Consider the following 20,279-nt stretch of genomic DNA (forward strand, 5'->3'; position numbering starts at 1 on the left):
GTTGTTGTTGTTGTTGTTATGGTCTTCAGTCCTGAGACTGGTCTGATGCAGCTCTCCATGCTACTCTATCCTGTGCAAGCTTCTTCATCTCCCAGTACCTACTGCAGCATACATCCTTCTGAATCTGCTTAGTGTATTCACCTCTTGGTCTCCCTCTACGATTTTTACCCTCCACACTGCCCTCCAATGCTAAATTTGTGATCCCTTGATGCCTCAAAACATGTCCTACCAAACGATCCCTTCTTCTAGTCAAGTTGTGCCACAAACTTCTCTTCTCCCCAATCCTATTCAATACTTCCTCATTAGTTATGTGATCTACCCATGTAATCCTCAGCATTCTTCTGTAGCACCACATTTCGAAAGCTTCTATTCTCTTCTCTTCTAAACTATTTATCGTCCATCTTTCACTTCCATACATGGCTACACTCCATACAAATACTTTCAGAAACGACTTCCTGACACTTAAATCGATACTCGATGTTAACAAATTCCTCTTCTTCAGAAACGCTTTCCTTGCCATTGCCAGTCTACACTTTATATCCTCTCTACTTCGACCATCATCAGTTATTTTGCTCCCCGAATACCCAAACTCCATTACTACTTTAAGTGTCTCATTTCCTGATCTAATTACCGCAGCATCACCCGACTTAATTCGACTACATTCCATTATCCTCGTTTTGCTTTTGTTGATGTTCATCTTATACCCTCCTTTCAAGACACTGTCCATTCCGTTCAACTGCTCTTCCAAGTCCTTTGCTGTCTCTGACAGAATTACAATGTCATCGGCGAACCTCAAAGTTTTTATTTCTTCCCCATGGTTTTTAATACCTACTCCGAACTTTTCTTTTGTTTCCTTTACTGCTTGCTCAATATACAGATTGAATAACATCGGGGAGAGGCTACAACCCTGTCTCACTCCCTTCCCAACCACTGCTTCCCTTTCATGTCCCTCGACTCTCATAACTGCCATCTGGTTTCTGTACAAATTTTAAATAGCCTTTCGCTCCCTGTATTTTACCCCTGCCACCTTCAGAATTCGAAAGAGAGTATTCCAGTCAACATTATCAAAAGCTTTCTCTAAGTCTACAAATGCTAGAAACGTAGGTTTGCGTCTCCTTAATCTATTTTCTAAGATAAGTCGTAAGGTCAGTATTGCCTCACGTGTTCCAACGCATTAACGCTACTAAATGAGAACAGCGATTATCGATAACAAAAAAAATGGTTCAAATGGCTCTGAGCACTGTGGGACTTCACTTCTGAGGTAATCAGTCCCTTAGAACTTAGAACTACTTTAACCTAACTAACCTAAGGACATCACACACATCCATGCCCGAGACAGGATTCGAACCTGCGACCGTAGCGGTCGCTCGGTTCCGGACTGAAGCGCCTAGAACCGCTCGGCCACCGTGCCCAGCATATCGATAAGGTACAGGGTGTTTGTAGAAGATATGCAAATATTTTAATATGTTATTTGATAAGTAAAACTAAAGTTCACGTAAACATAGCTCCGCAAATGTTTAGTTACAGAGTTTGCCTGAGATTTAGAGATTTCGCTAATACGAAGTCATCGGAAAACTGTACGAGGTTAAAGTAAAGCTCGATTTCGAATTATTTTGTTGTTGTTGGTCTGGTGAATCTAATAAAACATGTCCCAGACGTGTTTCTGCAGTAGTTTTCCAGAACAGCCAGAGAAGCAAAGATTATTATAGAAGTAAATTTGTTGACTTTCTATTAAGAATGTAGAGACGTTTATCTCATTGTTGGCAGCCTTTAATGAGTTGTTTCAGTCGCTTCCTAACCTTGAAAGAGTTAGTTTTCTGAGTTGTTCGATGAAAGGACATAATAACAACAGCGTATTTAAGTGAAACCACATACTAACTGTTGTAGTTTGTAGATTATTTGTGAAATGGGGATGCGTTTCAAATTTAGGACAGAGGAATACCCCGATATGGTGTTTCTTTAGGGCAAATGTGATGGTAATGCTAGCGCTGCAGTTAACGAATATCGTGTGCGTTATCCAGCTAGGAGGATTCCGAATGTACGAACCATTATTAGTGGAGTATTTCGAGTGTTACAGGGGACGGGTCCTCTACCCAGCGTTCATAATCTGTACGAGCCCTCGATGCGCGAAGACGGTGATGAGGATATTAAGGATGCTGGTCAACGTAGCCCAATGATTAGGCATTTCACAATCGAAGGTACGGCGTACACTGAAGTACAATAAGCTGTATCCGTACCGTAAACAAAAGGGCGACGGCCTTGCCGCAGTGGATACACCGGTTCCTGGGAGATCACCGAAGTTAAGCGCTGTCGGGCGTGGCCGGCACTCGGATGGGTGACCATCCAGGCCGCCGTGCGCTGTTGCCATTTTTCGGGGTGCACTCAGCCCCGTAGTGCCAATTGAGGAGCTACTCGACCGAACAGTAGCGGCTCCGGCCAAAGAAAACCGTCATAACGACCGGGAGAGCGGTGTGCTGACCCTCCTATCCGCATCCTCCCCTGAGGATGACACGGCGGTCGGATGGCTCCGGTAGGTCACTCGCGGCCTGAAGACGGAGTGATTGCCAGAAACAAAAAGTGCACCATTTACACCCAGGCGGTGCTGCCCTAATCGGCAGTTCCACAAATACATTTTTTTTGCTGATGAGGCACAATTTACTCGAGACGGTATAAAAAATTTACATAACGAGCACGTATGGTCTGAAACAAACCCAACAGTGCAACGCCATTTCCAGCAGCGATTTAGCATAAATGTGTGGTGTGCTGTAATCGACACACACTTTATTGGACCATTCATTTTCCCAGGACGTATAACTCGCGAGATGTACTTACAATTCCTTCAACAAGAAACGCCAGCTTGCTCGAAGATGTTCCACTTGCTACGCGATTGCAAATGAATTTTCTACATCACAGCGCGCCTCCACGTTTCACCAACACCCTTACTAGACATTTAAATGAATATTTTCCCCAGAAATGGATTGGTCGTGGTCTACACGCCTGTGGCCACCCAGATCGCTCGATTTAACACCAATGGACTTTTGTGTATGGGGATGGATGAAAGACATAATTTAGGAGGACAAAATCAATACGCGTGACGCATTACTTGCTGGCATTATGAATGCAACAGACGAAATTAAGAACAACCCTGTGAAACCGAAAAGAGCAACAAAATCTGTTCATACACGTGCAGCTAAATGCATTGAACTCGGTGGAGACACTTTTGAATATTTATTGTGAATCAACTGTGAAACTGTATGTACACTGTACAACTTCTTTAACTCTGAGCTTTGTTTTTTCCGGTTTAACATTAATTCGCTTCTGCTATGGTATTAATAAAATCAGATTATCTGACACATTCATACAGTTTCAGTTAATGTTATTACCATTGTTGTTGTTGTTGTGGTCTTCAGTCCTGAGACTGGTTTGATGCAGCTCTCCATGCTACTCTATCTTGTGCAAGCTTCTTCATCTCCCAGTACCTACTGCAACCTACATCCTTCTGAATCTGCTTAGTGTATTCATCTCTTGGCCTCCCCCTACGATTTTTACCCTCCACGCTGCCCTCCAATATTAAATTGGTGATCCCTTGATGCCTCAGAACATGTCCTACCAACCGATCCCTTCTTCTGGTCAAGTTGTGCCACAAACTTCTCTTCTCCCCAATCCTATTCAATACTTCCTCATTAGTTATGTGATCTACCCATCTAATCTTCAGCATTCTTCTGTAGCACCACATTTCGAAAGCTTCTATTCTCTTCTTGTCTAAACTATTTACCGTCCATGTTTCACTTCCATACATGGCTACACTCCATACAAATACTTTCAGAAATGACTTCCTGACACTTAAATCTATACTCGATGTTAACAAATTTCTCTTCTTCAGAAACGCTTTCCTTGCCATTGCCAGTCTACATTTCATATCCTCTCTGCTTCGACCACCATCAGTTATTTTGCTCCCCAAATAGCAAAACTCCTTTACTACTTTAAGTGTCTCATTTCCTAATCTAATTCCCTCAGCATCACCCGACTTAATTCGACTACATTCCATTATCCTCGTTTTGCTTTTGTTGATGTTCATCTTATATCCTCCTTTTTTCCAAATTTAAATTTTTTCCAAATTTAAATTTTTTCCAAAATTAAATTCTCTACACCTTCTTTTGAAAAGTTTGTGCAGTTGTCTGGAATTTAAAAAACAAATTGGGCCAAGTATTTAATAAATTAAAAATTTCACGAAGGTATTTCTTTGCTTCTCAGGATGTTCTGGAGAACTACTACAGATACACGTCTGGGACATGTTTTATTAGATTCACCAGACCAATAACAACAAAATAAGTGGAAATCGTGCTTTACTTTAACTTCGTACAGTTTTGCGAAGGCTTCAAGTTAGTGAAGTTGATAAAATTGTTGGATGTGAGGCCCGCCAGTTCTTCAAAACACTGTTTTTTCTCAGTACCCAAACATGTTTCGCCAACACTGAGCCATCATCAGTGGGTTTTCGTTTTTATTTATTCTGCAATGTGAACATTTTTGTTAATTTTATAAATCATTTAACAAAAATGTTCACACTGCAGAATGAATAAAAACGAAAACCCACTGATGATGGCACAGTGGTGCCGAAACATGTTTGGGTACTGAGAAAAAACAGTGTTTTGCACAACTGACGGACCTCACATCCCAACAATTTTAACTGGAAACACGGCCAATAGAAGGAGCTAGCAAATCAAAATGATGGAAGTTGATAAATTTCAGGCAAAATTTGTTATTAGCCGTAACTAAACATTTGCGGACGTATGTTTATATGTTTTTCTTTAGTTTCACTTGTAGAATGACATATTGAAATATTTGCATATCTTCGTGAATCATCTTGTATATAGCCTCCTGAACGGTGGGCACATTTTCCCAGCAGATGGACAGGTCCTTGAAACCCGTTGTTCGTAAAATGAACGTGGCTGTGACAGGAACCACTTACAGCGCCACCGTCGTCAAATCTACGCGTCCTCCGAGTCCTTCCTTTAGTGGTACAAAAAAAAAAAAAAAAAAAAAATTGCAGATCGTACCACAGCAAGGCCAGACTCTAGTGAGGATGTTCTAGTGCGGTCCAGAACAATTCCTGAATTTCTCGTGCTTTGCGCCGACAACGCGAAATCCTCCCTTTGCGCATACTTTCCGGAATCCGTTTTGTCCCGAATGATGGCCTGAGCATTAATCCAGCCTCAGTAGCATTTTCAGCAACATTGTTCCTCGCCAATCGTCTCCATTAAGCAGTCCGAGAAGGCGAATGTTCTCCTCTGTCTCGCTGCTACGTCCCTCTGCTGCACCCTCAAATGTTTTTCGTCCCCGCATAAAGAGTTTGTGTTAAGAGTACACTTTGCTATTTCTCAGTGTGTTATCCCAGATTTGTGCCGCAAGTCTATTCAAAATTTCGGACGTTGTTACGTCCTCCGTTGAGAGAAACTCGACTTTCATGGGTTGCGCAACAGACGAAGCTACCTCTTGCTCTGATATTGCGCTTCTGACTACAAGAAACGACGGACCATATATAACACAGACTGCGCATGTCGCTATCTCTGACGTGCTAACGCTTCAAACCAACACCTGAGTCACGTGACCCGGGGCAAAAAGCCGAGTTCCTGTCATTATGCGCTGACAGTTACAGGTTCTCTCATTTGTAGCTGAAATCGTGCATTGATGTAGCCAATTTTTTGTAGTACCACTCCTACACATGTAGTTCTGCAGTTACACTAATTTCTCCGAAATTCCTGATAATGAAGCAGCAGTTACCGTTTTTACATGTAGTCAATTTGAAACGTATTGAAAGTTATTTTAAAAAGCGACAGAATGACTGATCTTTAGTCAATACCTTCAATTTTTTGTACTACTGTGAATTCTCGTAGTTCGTCGGTTGCACAGGCAGTGGAAGACAAAATAACAATTTCGAATGCAGCACTAGTTTTCCAAAGATTCCGCAAGAATGTGTGTGAAATCCTTAAGTAAGCTTTTGTAAGAAAGAAAATTCGTTTATGAGTATAATGCCAGGTGTCTACGCACAATGAACACGTATATTCTCTGACTCTTGCTTAATCCAGTACAGATAACGAAACGACATCAAGATAGCAAGAGTTAATATATTACAAAAAACGTTGATTACACTGATGTAGTGAGCTACATATTAACGATGTGTGTCTCAAAATCTTAGCCATTCTCTAAGTTTTACATCCAACGACCAACATCCGTCCTGACTTTCAACTTAATGAAATACCTCTGCAAGTATTTCAAAGTAATTCACTTACACAGCTCAGATTTTCGTCAGTTTACCTGATCTGTAAGATACAAAACAAAACTAATCTGAGCATATGTGAAGGTTATTGCTTTTGCATCTAGTAAAAAGCACAAATTTGATCTGCAACAAAAATGTCAAATTGTAAATACGTAATGACATGTTCGGCTCCGTCCCCCGAGTCATGTGACTTACATATTTGTTTCAGCAGTATAACGTCATGCGCAGTCTGTTGTATCGTTTCTTTGATAGACATAGATAATACAACCTTCTAGCTTTGCTAAACAAACAGTGCAGACGAAAGCAAGAGTCACTGCAGACGAAAGCAACAATCACTGCAGACGAAAGCAACAATCACTGCAGACGAAAGCAACAATCACTGCAGACGAAAGCAACAATCACTGCAGACGAAAGCAACAGTCACTGCAGACGAAAGCAACAGTCACTGCACACGAAATCAACAATCACTGCAGACGAAAGCAACAGTCACTGCAGACGAAAGCAACAGTCACTGCAGACGAAAGCAACAGTCACTGCACACGAAATCAACAATCACTGCAGACGAAAGCAACAATGAGCAGAGGTCGCACTGTACTCTGTTTACAATTAAGGGTGCGAAACAAAAATTCCGTTTTATATTTCAGTCACCCGCGTATGTAAAACACTGCGTTAGCGCCCGTTGCTCCGCTTGCGTAGACTGTATGGTACGCAAACACTTTTTTCGTTTTCCTTTGATCAAATTTTTTATGTTGTTCACAAATTGCAACACATTCAAAACTTTTCACCTTTATTATGGCCTTACGGTACAGGTAGAACCATGGTCTATTCTGAATGTACTTTTGACATAAAAGCGATTCTGCTAGCTGCAATCCAAGGTTCTTGTTAATCATACCTCCTGCATTCTTGCGGTGAAGTTCCTATGCAAACTTTCCTCACCTAAAACATATTTCATCATATCTAACCGAGAAGTGAAATTCCAGGTTTCACAGATTTATCTTTAAACATTTTTAATACAACGAAATGTTTCCTGAAAAATTTTCATCACCTATTTCATCCCTTAGGGGTTGAATTTCCAAAAACAATGAAATATCTTCATAAAACATTTCACCCCCTACTTCACCCACTTCTTGTATTTTCAAAAACTGTGAAATGCGTTTATTTTTTCTTTTTCATTTCTAAGAGAGGAGCCACATAAAAATTCTCATTGACTTACTGTCGAAAATGCTTTCATTATGAAATGTATACATAAAAACTTTTTCTCGCCTATCTGACTCCCTTAGTGGGTGAATTTCAAAAATCACATTTTTTTAATTTGTAGCAGAGTAATCAAATACCGGTTTTCATAAATATAGCCTTCAAAATGCGTTAGTACCTCGTTTATAATGATTTATGTAAAAAAAACACTTTCGCCAACTGTTTCATCCTACAGTGATAAAAATTTCCAAAACGCGCGAAACAGTTACTTCTTTATTTCTTACTGAGAAACCAAATGCCGACTTTCGTAGTCCTAGCTTCAAAATTGCATTAACAGTGACATATTTCTGAGAAACCTTTCATCCTCTATTTGAATCCCCTTACGAGTGTAATTGCGAACAATCCCTTCTTAAATGACGACTACAGAAATAAGGTAAACACCCTCCCCAGATTTCAAATTTTCTGTAGATAGAGGTTTCAGCCATGCGATGATGATTCACATTGCTTTTTATACATACAGACAATGTATTTGTCTGAGTGTCCACTGCTTAGCCATACGTCACAAGAAATGCAATTTTTGGCGACTAGATGAAGCTACGCACGGCATTCCCAAGACCCTTGCAACTGATCGAAACAACTTGAAAACAACTCGTCAGTTGGCTGCTGCTGTTGTGGTGTTTAGAGCGACAACATTTGCATTCCTTACTTCCCCCCCAACCCTCCTAGTCACCATCACCTCATTCGTTATGCGATTAACCTATCTAATTTTCACCATTCTTCTATGGCAGTACATTTAAGAAGCTTCTATTCCCTTCTTGTCTCAACTTGTTATAGTCCACGTTTTACTTCTCTACAACGCTACACACCCAGCGAACACCTGCACGAAGGCTTGTCCTCTGGGTACCCCAGAGCCAAAATTCGGTCCCACGATGTCAAACACTCTCCTGCTTCGATGGTGTCGAGCACCGTCTTGCACGGACCACATCTTGTCCAAATTAAGGTCACTCTGGATAATGGGGATGAAACGTTCACGTAGCGTTTGGTAGTCACTGTTCCATCAAGGAAAATCGCGCCAATTATTCCGGAACTGGACATTGCACACCACGCAGCCACCCGTTGAAGGTGAAGACACTTGTCGACTGAAAATGCGGATTCTGAGTCCCCCAAAATGCGTCAATTTTGCTTATTGGCGAACCCATCCAAATGAAAGCGGGCTTCATCGCTAAACCTAACTGACATACACATTCTAATTCCCATCCTGCCCCGCAACCAATTGTCCAGTTTGAATGATCTAACAAAAACTGTTCCGAAGTTATGACTATTTTATTTCACATAGTTAATAATTATCAGCCTGTACTTTTCTACAGGCTGTGAAAACCTGTTTGAATAAATCATTAAACCTATATGGTGTCACTGATGCCCAGTTATCTGGGATAGGAGTCCAAATGGCTAAAAATAGAGAAATGAAATTCTCATCATGAAATGAGGGTACACCCATCTTTGGAGGACCTCGATATCTCAATAAAACAAACATTTCGCAGTCGTCGTCACCTTGTAATTTATTGCCTGCATGTCCTTTTTTACTGTACCTTTGCCCCCATATGCTTTCAGCACATATGCTGGACACATCTCTTCCTCCCTCCCATCTGTAGGTGTTAGTTTTAAATGCGGGCTGATGGCGCGTATTTGATTTGGCATCTAAGGTACAATAAAGAACTATTTGCCGAATTTTGACATTTTTCTGAGAGGTGAAACAATCGCCCTCCAACCAAAAATTGTTAGAAGATATTTACATGACAATTAGCTACAGAGTTAATGTGGACTGTGCTTTTACCATCGTCAGAACAGTATTTATGTTGCAGAAAAGCGGGTTGGTGACCAGACACCTTACTCAGGTAGGTGGAACTTTTGGGGTTGACAGTACGATGACAGAAGCAGTAAGCAGTTACGTGAATTTTAACCCAGAAACGCTGCAGTGTATCACACAAGGTAGCCTGCAAGTCAGAGCCCGTAAAACTGTTCCTTACCCCCTGACATGTAGGCTGCCCTGCAAATCAGGGCAGGCCGATACCGTTCCTGCACAACATGCCTGTTATGCAGAGCAGCCTACGGGCCAGGGGCTGGAAAAAAAACGCATTTCCTCACGTATCTCATTTCCTATTGGAGACAGGAGGTTATGAAGCCCACAGTGCTGATACTTCAGAGGTCTGCACTTCTGTGCCAGATCTGGCAGAAATCTATCCAAAGGTTAGGGATTGGATTCTGGAGATGCACACATACACTCTGCTTTACATATATAATAGGTTAACAGTACCTCCTTTATAAACATCATCTATACTACCAAATAGATAACATAGTGCATGATACATAGAGTCAGGTTGGCTTCCTGGGAAAGAAAAGTTTTATTTTCAGTAAGTCATATACACTTAAGACCCAGAGAAACTGGTACACATGCCTGGCTCCCGCAAACACGCAGAAGTTCCACAACTAGACATGGCATGCACTCGACCAATGTCTGAAGTAGTGCTGGGTGGAACTGACACCATGAATCCTGCAGGGCTGTCCATCAATCCATAAGAGTGTGAGGGGGTGGAGATCTCTTCTGAACAGCACGTTACAACACACTCCAGATATGCTCAATAATGTTCATGTCTGGGGAGTTTGGTGGCCAGCAGAAGTGTTTAAACTCAGAAGTGTGTTCCTGGAGCAACTTTGTACCAATTCTAGATGTGTGAGGTGTCGCATTGTCCTGCTGGAATTGCCCATATCTGTCGGAATGCACAATGGACACGAATGGATGCAAGTGATCAAAAAATGGTACAAATGGCTCTGAGCACTATGGGAGTTAACATCTGAGGACATCAGTCCCCTAGACTTAGAACTACTTAAAACTAACCAACCTAAGGACATCACACACATCCACGCCCGAGGCAGGATTCGAACCTGTGACCAGAGAAGCCGTGTGGTTCCGGACTGAAGCACCTAGAAGCACTCAGCCACAATGGCCAGCCGACTTGTCAGACTCATATCTGGACATATAAGATGTCACTGTCATTCCAAATGCACATGCCCCACAACATTAGTCTTCACCAGCTTAAACAGTCCCCTGGAGACATGCAGGGTGCACAAATTCATGAGGTTGTCTCCATACCTGTACACTTCCATACACTCGATACAATTTGAAATGAGACTCTTTTGACCAGGCAACATGTTTACAGTCATCAACATCGGATGGGTTGCACTTCTGTCACTTTCAACGATTCTCTTCAGTCATTGTTGGTCTCATTCTTTCAGCATCTTTTTCCGGCCACAGCGATGTTGGAGTTTTGACGTTTGACCAGATTCCCGATATTCATTGTACACTTGTGAAATGGCCTTATGGGAAAATACCCACTCCACCGGTACCTCAGAGATGCTGAGTCCCATCGCTCGTGCACTGGCTACACCACCACATTCAAACTCACTTAAATCTTGACAATCTGTCAATGTAGCAGCAGTAACTGATCTAACACATGTGCCGGAGATCTGTTGTCTTAAGAAGGCATTGCTGACAGCAGAGACATATTATACCTGTCTGCATATCTCTGTATTTGAATATGCATGCCTATACCAGTTTCTTTGGCGCTTCAGTGTAGTTACTGACCAAATTAAAATTTTTTTAAAGATGTTGTCAGTTGTCATACTCTACTAATTAAGAGGTATATGTCATGTTAAAGGTTTAACACAGTAAGATGAAGTATTACCGCTGGTGTGTGTGTGTGTGTGTGTGTGTGTGTGTGTGTGTGTGTGTGTGTGTGAGTGAGTGAGTGAGAGAGCATAACTCATGGTGTGCTATTTACCCAAAGGATATTTATCCAGGACTTGCTAATGAGAGCAGTTACCAAAATCTGACAAACTTTATGCATAACTTCGAACCTTCACAAAACCTTTTCTGAGATCACCCACAAAAAGATTAAAGCAAACGAGCTCGTCACTTGCTACATTTTCGCTGATCATGCAGTCAAAATTCAGAAACAGACAAGAATTTTAAATTTATTACAGATTTAGAACTAATTCTATTTGCAACATATTTTGCTTCCACTACCCACATTACCACTGAGTGTACGTGCAAATCATATCACCATGCGACATTAGTCCAAGAGATATGACATCATAAAGGTTAGAATACATGAAAGACTAGTTTCTTTATAAAATGGAGCACAAATTGCTGAGACTATATTCTTCCAGCATTTGCCAACAAGAGCGTTTAGTGACTTTCAACAAACTATAAAGGTAATTTAAGAGTTCTTCCAAACTTCTTCAGGGGTGATAATCAGAATCTGCTAAAACAAATATAATAACGGTTTTGTGGCTGTAATCAAAGGTTTAACATACTTAAAATCAAGTGCTTAACACACTCATTTTTTAAAGTAATCAGATGTTTGAAGCTGTTTTATACATGGGTGTTCAATTCCTTACACAATTTGGTGTGGGGGGGGGGGGAATTACTGGTTGTATCTCTATCTGAAGGGAAATCCTCAGAATGCATGGTCATAAACTGAAGTCGTAACGACTTAAGTAAATTCAAATTCGACTGTTACTGAGAATTACCTAGTTTAGTATGAAAGAGATGAAGTTTGTAACGCAATGGCAGTCAATGAAACAGAATATCTATTGAACAGAAGTTCTTGAATGGGGTGCGAACTGTGGGATTTGAACAGCAACACATGTTGCTGGGGAAGGGAGGCTCCGTCTTACACAGAGCACCGTGGGGCTCTCAACAATAGGAATAAGACACATTTTGTTTTCATTTATATTTTATTTGCTTATTTTGTTACAGTTTACAAGTGGCCTTTAATCCAGAGTTTAATGCAGATGGAGTACATCATTTAAATTTTAGATAATTTTAGATATATGTTTATAAACCAGTATAACAATTTATATAACTGATCTAATTTAAATATCTACATTGTAAAACACTAAAAAATTTAACAAATGCAAGTAGTAACGTAAATATGGAAACTAGAAAAGATAAATAGTTGGCATGCCCTATTAATTTACAAATATCTTGTAAATAATAAAAAATTGCTAGCAAAGCCACAAATAAAGTAACTCAATATGCTCGGAATTAAACATTAGTAAGTATATGCTAGATGTAATTTTGAACTGCTAAAGCTAGCACTAAAACAATTTATTAAGCTGGGAATTAGAAACTATTAAAATATGGCAGATGAAAATTCCTACTTACAGTACCAGATGAAATCCCCAAAAATAATATTTGGTTTCTTGTTCAATTTATACAATAGGCACATGCCAGTTATAGTACACTTCCTCATCCTCTTGATTTGTAGCTCTTAACTTTTAGCGACAATCTTTCCTTTTTCATATTTCTATGTTCATTCCAGTTGCTACTGTTACTTCAGTTTTCATTCTAATTTAAGGCAATAGATAGCAAGCCGTACTCTAATGCCATTCTTTCAGGTTTGTATCGTATTTTACACATCTTTTAACGTCATCAGAAACATTGTTCCTGGTGTCTCTCTATCTCTATCTCCCGTTCTCTGTTTATGAGTTATAATCTGATTCCATACACTGTACAGTATTTGGGATTTTGAGATAAATTATTCAAGTAAGCAGAATCATTCGGTGTCGTTTGCCAGATGTAGCACCAGGTGCCACCTGTTAAATGGACAGTACAGATAACAGGGTCCACCAAATGGCAAAGTAAAGTTGCATGTCAATGTTTACCCAAACATGTTTAACTAAAGTTGGAAGAAAGTCAGTGAATACTGATTTATCAGCCCGGAAATCGAGAATCTCGCCGGTTTTTGCCTGATACCAATACAATAACTGGCTCTATATCAGTCCTAGGAATTCAAAGACCTTCAAGAATGCTTTAATTTGAAGTTTTAATTTTATATTTTTTATGCAGTTTCACATTTGCTATCGCAAATTTTCATTTAATTTATTAATTTTGGAATTATATTAATACACTGTGCTAACTGGCAATTGCGGACATACATACTTCGTCTGCTCTCAGCCGTGTTCTCATTAATAGTAGCATTTGACTGAAGTCTTCAGAGAAGAAAAGGGTACAGCCAGCTATAGGACTACTGTTACGCAAATGTCAAGCCGTTTTGTGGAACGCTTCAATGGCAGTGTTACAGGATATCAGAACACCATCCTGAGCCATGAAAGTGCAATCCTGCATCAATTATCAGAATTATTTTGCTCTAAAACATTACAGATGCCGTGCTGTCACGGGCATAGACTGTCATTGTGGTAGTTGGGCAGCCTTAGACCTATCACCGCTACATGGCAATTACATCCACACTGGCAGAGATTTCATTTCATCGTAGCTCTACCAGTTAGCACAAAATATTTGTATATTACATACACAACCTTCGCTTGTACATCACCTATTGTTAAAAATCAGATATAAAACCCTACAGTAGTTCCTGAGATTTTTGACAAGTTAGGTATGCAATGTAAATTTGCAATAGCAAAAAATATTTTTACGTGATATAATTTACAATTTTACAATTTTCCGATGTTTCCCTTTATTTGTACTTTTAAAACCTACTTCTTCCCAAATTTCGTGATTGTAGGTCAATGGTAAATATCTTACAGGTTTTTATAAATGAGTTTGGAGAATCAAAATATTTGACATGGATGGCCATATCTTTTTCACTGCACTTACTTAGAAACTTGAATTTTTTTACAGCCACAAGGGACGATAGACCTTTGTATGCAACATAAATTCGAACTTAGTATGTCTTACAGCTCCTGAGAAAAAGAGGTCTTAACTGTCAGACAGACTGACAACGAAGCGATATTATATTTGTTGCATTTTTACTGACTGACATACAGTACCCAAAAAAGAAGCACCATAATTAATCAAAAAGTCATACGGTAGCCCTCCTACCACTGCAGTAGCTGTATGTCTCCACACTTTATTTTATAGACTCACACTTTAACTATAACAGCATGAAGTAGGCAAACTTTATTACGACACCCTGCAGAGGTAAACTGCTGTGGCCCATAGTGGCAACTATTGCACTGACCAACACAGAGAAACTGCAACAGGGAATGGAAACCAGCTCATTCGGATGAAGTTCAGCACCTTAACCACAGTGCAAACTGGCTCAGAGAATGTTCACACGGAGCTCAGTTCTTCCACTGGTCTGATTAATAAAAATGTACAGGAGATGTACTTAGGTATTCGCAAACAGGGTGTGGAAGATTAGGCATCCAGTGGACCAGCCAGCTACGATTCTGGCATGTACTGTGGAGCAGCACCATCTGCATGTAGTGTTTGATGACAGCTGGCTATAGTCTGGACTGGTTTCATATACTCACAGAGTATGTCCTTGAAGATGGAATACTCCACTGTGCACAAAACATGGCACACTAGACATGCAGTAGAGAAGCTGGAAGGGGCTCTGTACATACCACACAGCAGAACCAGCTTCCAGTAGCATATGCCAGGCAGCAACAGTCTCGACCACTTTGATCCACTGACCGTGTGTTCCTGAAAACTTGAGTCATAGGGTGATGACTAAACAGAGTAGACTGAACGTGCTGCATAGGAACTGCCAACATTGTGATAAGCACTGTGGCATAGCACCACCTTGTAGCAGCAATGAACGTCAGCCAATGAGAGTCTCAGTTGGTTCAACATATTAAGAGTACATTCCTGAAGATGGAGTATTACACCGCACATAAAATACACTCCTGGAAATTGAAATAAGAACACCGTGAATTCATTGTCCCAGGAAGGGGAAACTTTATTGACACATTCCTGGGGTGAGATACATCACATGATCACACTGACAGAACCACAGGCACATAGACACAGGCAACAGAGCATGCACAATGTCGGCACTAGTACAGTGTATATCCACCTTTCGCAGCAATGCAGGCTGCTATTCTCCCATGGAGACGATCGTAGAGATGCTGGATGTAGTCCTGTGGAACGGCTTGCCATGCCATTTCCACCTGGCGCCTCAGTTGGACCAGCGTTCGTGCTGGACGTGCAGACCGCGTGAGACGACGCTTCATCCACTCCCAAACATGCTCAATGGGGGACAGATCCGGAGATCTTGCTGGCCAGGGTAGTTGACTTACACCTTCTAGAGCACGTTGGGTGGCACGGGATACATGCGGACGTGCATTGTCCTGTTGGAACAGCAAGTTCCCTTGCCGGTCTAGGAATGGTAGAACGATGGGTTCGATGACGGTTTGGATGTACCGTGCACTATTCAGTGTCCCCTCGACGATCACCAGTGGTGTACGGCCAGTGTAGGAGATCGCTCCCCACACCATGATGCCGGGTGTTGGCCCTGTGTGCCTCGGTCGTATGCAGTCCTGATTGTGGCGCTCACCTGCACGGCGCCAAACACGCATACGACCATCATTGGCACCAAGGCAGAAGCGACTCTCATCGCTGAAGACGACACGTCTCCATTCGTCACTCCATTCACGCCTGTCGCGACACCACTGGAGGCAGGCTGCACGATGTTGGGGCGTGAGCGGAAGACGGCCTAACGGTGTGCGGGACCGTAGCCCAGCTTCACGGAGACGGTTGCGAATGGTCCTCGCCGATACCCCAGGAGCAACAGTGTCCCTAATTTGCTGGGAAGTGGCGGTGCGGTCGCCTACGGCACTGCGTAGGATCCTACGGTCTTGGCGTGCATCCGTGCGTCGCTGCGGTCCGGTCCCAGGTCGACGGGCACGTGCACCTTCCGCCGACCACTGGCGACAACATCGATGTACTGTGGAGACCTCACGCCCCACGTGTTGAGCAATTCGGCGGTACGTCCACCCGGCCTCCCGCATGCCCACTATACGCCCTCGCTCAAAGTCCGTCAACTGCAAATACGGTTCACGTCCACGCTGTCGCGGCGTGGTACCAGTGTTAAAGACTGCGATGGAGCTCCGTATGCCACGGCAAACTGGCTGACACTGACGGCGGCGGTGCACAAATGCTGCGCAGCTAGCGCCATTCGACGGCCAACACCGCGGTTCCTGGTGTGTCCGCTGTGCCGTGCGTGTGATCATTGCTTGTACAGCCCTCTCGCAGTGTCCGGAGCAAGTATGGTGGGTCTGACACACCGGTGTCAATGTGTTCTTTTTTCCATTTCCAGGAGTGTATCTCGGACCAGACATGCAGTTGAGAAGACTGTGAGTGTTCTCGTATGCACCATAGATCACAACTAGCAGCAGTCATGCTCAAGGTTAAAAATACTGAACCTATGGTCCAGAAGATGTACCACAGTACTGCAGAAGAAATGCACCAGACTTCGCATGCAGTAGAGAACCTGGCTGAGACTATAGTACACACTACTGAGCAAGAGCAGGTTGTGGAGGTGCCAGATGTCAGGCGGCAACAGTCTGGATCGGATCACATGTTTACAAAGTACATTCCTGAAGATGGAGCAATGCACTACACATGAAACACGGTATACTACATATGCTGTGGAGCAGCACCAGTTAGGGTGGTGCTCGATGTTGGCCGACAAAGTCAGGGTTGCTTTCTTATATCGACAGTAAGAGGGGAATTCTGTAAGTAATGCGACAAATTTCTTTTCTGAAACCAGGTTGGTTTTATTCGAGATTCCATTGCACAATACTATTCTTCACTATTTTGGCAACAAAGCCCTATTTTTTTTCAACATTGTAATTCTGTCAGAGACAGCAAACGACTTGGAAGAGCAGTTGAACGGAATGGATGGTGTCTTGAAGGGAGGATATAAGATGAACATCAACAAAAGCAAAACGACGATAATGGAATGTAGTCGAATTAAGTCGGATGATGTTGAGGGTATTAGATTAGGAAATGAGACACTTAAAGTAGTAAAGGAGTTTTGCTATTTGGAGAGCAAAATAACTGATGATGGTCGAAGTAGAGAGGATATAAAATGTTGACTGGCAATGGCAAGGAAAGAGTTTCTGAAGAGGAGAAATTTGTTAACATCGAGTATAGATTTAAGTGTCAGGAAGTCATTTCTGAAAGTATTTGTATGGAGTGTAGCCATGTATGGAAGTGAAACATGGACGGTAAATAGTTTGCACAAGAAGAGAATAGAAGCTTTCGAAATGTGGTGCTACAGAAGAATACTGAAGATTAGATGGGTAGATCACATAACTAATGAGGAAGTATTGAATAGGATTGGGGAGAAGAGAAGTTTGTGGCACAACTTGACCAGAAGAAGGGATCGGTTGGTAGGACATGTTCTGAGGCATCAAGGGATCACCAATTTAGTACTGGAGGGAAGCGTGGAGGGTAAAAATCGTAGGGGGAGACCAAGAGATGAATACACTAAGCAGATTCAGAAGGATGTAGGCTGCAGTAGGTACTGGGAGATGAAGAAGCTTGCACAGGATAGAGTAGCATGGAGAGCTGCATCAAACCAGTCTCAGGACTGAAGACCACAACAACAACAACAATAACAACAACATATCTCCTTATGCCTCCTTGCTGAGAGAGCATGAATAACCACACGGTACCACTCTGCTGTTTAACATCGGAGCCAAAATGTTGATGCATCAATAACCTCCACATACTGCTTCCCATGAAGTGTGTCCTTCAGTGAGGAACACAACAGGTTCACACCTTTGAGTACCCAAACTGGTGAACAAGTGTGTTTTAACCCCGAGCGGGAGAGACTGCACTTTCCGACACTGCAGAGGCTGGTGTGTGGTAGACTGGTCAGGTTTGTGTGATTTCGTTGCAATTGCGACAGACACATTGCCCAATTACTCACTTCGCGTTTGTTCACTGTCATGTCTCCATATACATTCTGGAAGCGCCTATGAATACCTCTGTGATGCCCTGGTTTCCCATCAAAACGAACTCAGTAACAGCTCCCTGGTCTGCCGACAGAGGCGCCATTTTGAAGATTACATGTAGCGCCACCACCTCCTGGAACTTCATGAAGCTACGGGGACGGAAGCAGGAACTGTCCACCATGTCCCACAACAAATTTCCCATTTTTTTAACGGAAAGTCGCAAAAAATTTTTGCATTACTTATTGAATTCCCCTCATACATTCCTGATGGTGGAGCACTGCACTGCGGATGAAACGTGACAGACTGGGCATGCAGTGGAGAAGATTGCTGGCACTGTGGAGCAGGACCAGCGCTTTATGTTGGCTTGCAGGAGTGTAGAGAGTGGTTCAATATGTGGAGAGTACATTCACAAAGATGGAGCATTGTACAGCAGAAGAAATGTGTCAGACAAGGCTAGGGCTTTGGTACGCACCGTGGAGCAGCACCAGCTTGCGGTAGCGCTCCATGTTGGCTGGCAAGCGTCTGGATTGGTTTACATCCTCAAAGATGGAAAAACGCATTGCATTCGAACCGTAGGAGTAGGTATGCAGCAGAGTAGCTCTGTAGCAGCACGAGTTATGGCTGTGCTGCATGTTGACCAGTGAGAGTCTGGATAAGTTTAGTATACTGAGAGCAGATTCCTGGGGTTGGGTTGTTTGGGGAAGGAGACCAGACAGCGAGGTCGTCGGTCTCATCGGATGAGGGAAGGACGGGGAAGGAAGTCGGCCGTGCCCTTTCAAAGGAAACAGCCCGGCATTTGCCTGGAGCGAGCAGATTCCTGAGGATGGAGAACTGCACTGTGGACGAAGCGTGTCAGACTCAACACGCAACGGAGGAAGCCGCTCTGAGCGAGAGATGCACTGTGCGGCAGCACCAGCATACGGCAGCACTCGATGTCAGTGAGAGTCTGGATGAGGTTAATATACTGAGAGCAGATTCCTGAGGATGGAGAACTGCACTGTGGACGAAGTGTGTCAGAGTCAACACGCAATGGAGGAAGCCGCTCTGCCCGAGAGATGCACTGTGCGGCAGCACAAGCATACGGCAGCACTCGATGTCAGTGAGAGTCTGGATGAGGTTAATATACTGAGAGCAGATTCCTGAGGATGGAGAACTGCACTGTGGACGAAGTGTGTCAGAGTCAACACACAATGGAGGAAGCCGCTCTGCCCGAGAGATGCACTGTGCGGCAGCACAAGCATACGGCAGCACTCGATGTCAGTGAGAGTCTGGATGAGGTTAATATACTGAGAGCAGATTCCTGAGGATGGAGAACTGCACTGTGGACGAAGTGTGTCAGAGTCAACACGCAATGGAGGAAGCCGCTCTGCCCGAGAGATGCACTGTGCGGCAGCACAAGCATACGGCAGCACTCGATGTCAGTGAGAGTCTGGATGAGGTTAATATACTGAGAGCAGATTCCTGAGGATGGAGAACTGCACTGTGGACGAAGTGTGTCAGAGTCAACACGCAATGGAGGAAGCCGCTCTGCCCGAGAGATGCACTGTGCGGCAGCACAAGCATACGGCAGCACTCGATGTCAGTGAGAGTCTGGATGAGGTTAATATACTGAGAGCAGATTCCTGGGGTTAGGTTGTTTGGGGAAGGAGACCAGACAGCGAGGTCGTCGGTCTCATCGGATGAGGGAAGGACGGGGAAGGAAGTCGGCCGTGCCCTTTCAAAGGAACCATCCCGGCATTTGCCTGGAGCGAGCAGATTCCTGAGGATGGAGAACTGCACTGTGGACGAAGCGTGTCAGACTCAACACGCAATGGAGGAAGCCGCTCTGCCCGAGAGATGCACTGTGCGGCAGCACAAGCATACGGCAGCACTCGATGTCAGTGAGAGTCTGGATGAGGTTAATATACTGAGAGCAGATTCCTGAGGATGGAGAACTGCACTGTGGACGAAGTGTGTCAGAGTCAACACGCAATGGAGGAAGCCGCTCTGAGCGAGAGATGCACTGTGCGGCAGCACCAGCATACGGCAGCACTCGATG

At 43.1% G+C, this 20,279-nt stretch overlaps 1 protein-coding gene across 1 annotated transcript in view; it reads right to left on the reverse strand.

Annotated features, from left to right (window-relative positions):
* Nucleotides 1-20,279, reverse strand: part of LOC126108826 (uncharacterized) — a 172,860-nt gene that overhangs the window by 103,820 nt on the left and 48,761 nt on the right. The window lies entirely within an intron of this gene.

Source organism: Schistocerca cancellata, chromosome 11, assembly GCF_023864275.1.
Source record: "Schistocerca cancellata isolate TAMUIC-IGC-003103 chromosome 11, iqSchCanc2.1, whole genome shotgun sequence".
NCBI lineage: Eukaryota > Metazoa > Arthropoda > Insecta > Orthoptera > Acrididae > Schistocerca > Schistocerca cancellata.